The following is a 5,075-nucleotide window of genomic DNA, read 5'->3' as shown; positions in this document are numbered from 1 at the left end:
TTGTGGTAGAATTGCACCCGAGCCATTCAATCAAGCCTTGATCAAGTTCGATTGTGGAGTGACTCAATTTAGAACAAGGTTTCCAAATCTTGCTTCTAGATCTTCGATCATAAGAGGTAATCTAATTCTAGTCTTATCTCATGGTTGATCCAAATTTCGAATAAGGAGGTGTTAATTACTTTTATTCAAGGGTTCTTGCTTCAACAAGAAAGAGATGAAATTGAAGAAAAAAGGAAGAGAGATAGTTATTTGGCTACCGTTGGAGAGGTGAGAAGGTTTTCACAAAAATCGATCTTTGTACTTATGTACGATGGAGGATTTTTGGTCTCTAACTATAACAACTTGGCTTTGCCTAGTGTTTTTCAATCTCTTTTACAGGAATTTGAAGACATGTTTCAAGATGAAGAAATACCTCCCATTAGAGGTACTGAACATAGAATAGACTTCATTATAAGGACTGTCATTCCTTATAAGCCAGCTTACTGAGTCAATCCAACCGAGACAAAAGAAATTCAAAGGCAAGTGGAGGGGCTCATGGAGAAGGGCTATGTACCAGAAAGTTCGAATCCATGTTCTATACGAGACTTATTGGTACCAAAGAAAGATGAAACTTGGCGCATATGCATGGATAATAGAGTCTTCAACAAAATCACGGTAAAGCATCGACATCCTATTCCTAGGCTAGACGATATGCTTGATTTATTGCATGATTCGTGTCTATTTATAAAGATTATTTTGAAATCTGAATATATTATCAAATTAGAATGCATGTAGGAGATGAATGAAAAACAACTTTTGAAATTAAGTTTGGATTGTATGAAAGGCTTGTTATGCCTTTTGGGTTAACTAATGCTCCTAGTACACCTATGCGCTTAATATATAATGTTTTGGGAAAATATCTGAAAAAGCATTGATAAGATAAGGAATTAATACAAGGGGAATAAGATTCAGATTACCTTGTTGATCGAATATCTGATTCGAATCACTCCACAAGCAAAATCGATCACGTCTAGCTTGAATGATTCTTGTTGATCAAATATCTCAACGCAAGAACACTTGTTTGAGATTCGAATCACTCCACAAGCAAGATTGATCATGTCGAGCTTGAATGATTCTACATGCAATCTAAACTACATAGAATTGCAAAAAAAAACTTAGTCATTGGCTAAAGAAGAGCACAAATGCTTCTTTTACTATATTTTTTCAAAGTCTACCTTATAAATACAACATACATGGGTTTATATAGCCTCAAAATGAAACTATTAAAGGCATTCCAAAAGTTGTAACATTCATACTTAATATCCATAAGTAGTCATTATGTAAATGTAACCTAAAGTAAATAAAATGTCTTAAACTACAATAACTCTAAATTACTCTAAATTGTAACCCACCCAAAATTTGTAACAATCAAACTTCATTCTTCTTCAATGTGGCATGGATTGAAACATCTTTTGATAATTTTGACAATCTTTTCTTCACATCTTCATTGAAATATATTGTATGATTGATGTCTTTTGGTTCATATCAACCATGTTGTTTATATTGATGATATTATAATTTATTTGAAGATTTTGCTTGAACATGTGGAGCATGTTAAGTTAGTTTTGATTACACATAGAAAAGAGAAATTTAATTTTAATAAGTGTAGCTTTTGCATGGAAAAAGTTCATGGCTTTATAGTTGGTAAAAACATCGTAGAAGAAGATAAAAAGAGAGTTAAAGTCATTGGAGATTTGGTAACACCAAAAAGTGCAAGTAAAATCAGAAGTTTTTATGGGTGAGCTAGATTCTATATAAGATTTATAAACGATTTTAGTACCATAGCTGCACTATTAAATAACTTAGTGAAAAATAATGTTGTTTTTAAAAAGGGGATAAATGCAAGAGAATGCATCAAATTTTTATAGGAAGAAATTAAGCAAACCATTGTTTGTTTTGGCTAGCTTTGATAAAACTATTGAAATTGAATGTGATGTATGTGGTTTAGGCATAAGTATTATTTAATTCAAGATGGAAAGCACTTAATATATTTTAGTGAAAAACTAAATGGGCTAACATTAAAATATATTACCTATGATAAAGAATTATTTGCTTTAGTTCATATATTCCATGTGTGGCAACACTACTTATGACCTAGAGAATTTGTGATTCATTTTGATCATGAAAGCTTGAAGTATGTGAAGGGTCAAAGCAAACTGAATTGTAGACATGCAAAGTGGGTGGAATTTATTGAAACATTTTCGTATGTTATCAAATATAAGCAAGGTAATGATAATATGGTAGCTGATGTGTTATCTAAAAGGTACAATCTCTTTACTTCTCTTAGTGCAAAATTTTTGGACTTGAGAATATACCGAATTATATAGAGATGCCAAGATTTCAGAACTATTTATGCAACTTATCTGGCAAAAAAAGCTATGGATGATTATTATTTGTTTCATAAATTTTTTATGCTTTGTATTCCTAAATGCTCTATAAAAGATTTGCTTTGAGAGAAGCACATGGTGGTGCCTTAATGGGACATCTCAGGATTAATACAGTTTATAAGATGTCGCATAAACACTTCTTTTTGCCGAAGATAAAGCACGATGTCCATAAGTTTTGTAGCAAATGTTTTAAACGCAAAGAAACTAAATGTTCTTATATTTTTGTAAGTTAAGCAGACAGATTTGATCAAAACATTGAAAAAGGAGGTGAAGGAAAAAAAATTGTATACTCCTATAGAGGTGATGATTTTTTCTGATTCGAGGACGAATTCGACTTTCTGATTCGAGGACGAATACTTTTGAATAGGGGGAAGATGATAAGAATCACGGTGTCCAAAAGAACCTATTGCCAAGAAGATTCAAAAAATGTTGATTAAAAAATGTCAACAATAAAATTCAAACCTACGCTCATAGAGTTCAATTGATTTTTAACCTATTGCATTAGCAACTCAAGCACATCAACATTTGTTAAAAAAAACTATTTTTAATTTTATAAATCATGTAAAAGTCAAATGGTCAATTTGACTTATTCTTTTGTAGAGATTACAGAGGGTCGGGAATAAATCCCGTCCACAAATGTCTTTTGTCGGGAGACTATAAATACCGACAATATTTTATGAAAATGCAGATTCGTGGATGAATGTAATTCAGATCTCAAATTGAGACGTTTCCCTTAGAAATCCAAGCATCATATTTGCCATTTTTAAGTTTCAAGCAATTCTTGTGGTAAAATTGCACCCAAGCCATTCAATTAAGCCTTGATTAAGTTCGATTGTGGAGTGACTCAATTTAGAACAAGGTTTCCAAATCTTCTTCTAGATCTTCGATCATAAGAGGTGAATCTAATTCTAGCCTTATCTCTTGGTTGATCCAAATTTAGTATAAGGAGGTGTTAATTACTTTGATTCAAGGGTTCTTCCTCCAACATTTCGTATAAGGAGGTGTTAATTACTTTGATTCAATCTAATTCTAGCTTTATCTCTTGGTTGATCCAAATTTTGTATAAGGAGGTGTTAATTACTTTGATTCAAGGGTTCTTGCTTCAACCAAAGCTTGGATCGTTGGGAGATTCAACAAACATTCATTCTTCATTTACAAAATTTGATCGGCTCGGTTCAAACATCATTTGTAGAATTAGAAGCTGATACGATTGACGAAGGACAATTGAATATTTTCACGGTTGAAGTTGGAAATTGGATCGGCTCGGTTCAACCATCATTTGTAGAATTAGAAGCTGATACGATTGACGAAGGACAATTGAATATTTGCACGGTTGAAGTTGGAAAACATTAAAATGTCAAGAACAGGGTTTGAACCTACATGATTGAAGCCTAATAGATTTCAAGTTTATTTCTTTATCGACTCAAACATATCAACATTTGTTGAAAGATTTTATTGTATTCTTTTTTTCTTTTTTTTTTATTGGTTTTCAAGGGAGACAAAACAACAATTAGCGTGAACTACTGTTTTGCAATGGTCAATTGATCAAAATTGACTTCGTCATTTGTGGAGATTAAAGGGGATCGGGATTGAATCCCGACAAACGTCTTTTGTCGGGAGACTATAAATACCCACAATATGTTATGTAAAAATCAGATTCATGGATGAATGTAATTCAGATCTCAAATTGAGACGTTTCCCTTAGAAATCCGAGCATCATATATGTCATTTCTAAGTTTCAAGCAATTCTTGTTGTAGAATTGCACCCGAATCTTTCAATCAAGCCTTGATCAAGTTAGATTATGGAGTGACTCAGTTTAGAACAAGGTTTCCAAATCTTGCTTCTAGATCTTCGATCGTAAGAGATAATCTAATTCTAGCCTTATCTCTTGGTTGTTCCAAATTTCGTATAAGGAGGTGTTAATTACTTTGATTCAAGGGTTCTTGCTTCAACATAAGCTTGGATCGTTGGGCTGAGATTAGGGTTGCCTTATCAATTTGGTATCAGAGCCACGTTTACATCTTTGTGGCCGACTCTAGAATTGATTTTATCTTTAGATGTCGGTCGAGGGAGAGGAAGAGTTAGAAGAAGGGGTATAGAAATTTTAGCACCAAAAAGAATTGAGAGGGAGTATNGATGTCGGTCGAGGGAGAGGAAGAGTTAGAAGAAGGGGTATAGAAATTTTAGCACCAAAAAGAATTGAGAGGGAGTATCAGTATGAGAGAGAAAAAGAAAAAGGAGTCGGGGGAGTAAAGCTAAAAATTCCAACTTTCTATGGGAGACCTAATCTAGAGTATTTGCAATATGAGAGCAAAATTGAGCATGTCTTCGATTGCAACAATTTCAGTGAAGAAAGAAAGTTGAAGCTTGCTGTGGCTGAATTTTGTGATTACGCCATTATATGGTGGACATCTTTGAAATTAAAGTGGAGAAGAAATTATGAAGAACCAGTTGAAATGTGGGAGGAATTGAAGACATTAATGAGAAAAAGGTACATTCCTTAGCATTATTCTTGAGTACTCAAACAAAAACTCTATACTTTACAACAGGGATCTAAAACTCTTGAAGAATATTACAAAGAAATGGAGACCCTTATGAACAGAGCATGTATTGATGAAGATGAGGAAGATACAATGGCTAGATTTCTT

Source organism: Cucurbita pepo, unplaced genomic scaffold, assembly GCF_002806865.2.
Source record: "Cucurbita pepo subsp. pepo cultivar mu-cu-16 unplaced genomic scaffold, ASM280686v2 Cp4.1_scaffold000205, whole genome shotgun sequence".
Taxonomy (NCBI): domain Eukaryota; kingdom Viridiplantae; phylum Streptophyta; class Magnoliopsida; order Cucurbitales; family Cucurbitaceae; genus Cucurbita; species Cucurbita pepo.
This window is presented reverse-complemented; position numbering follows the sequence as displayed.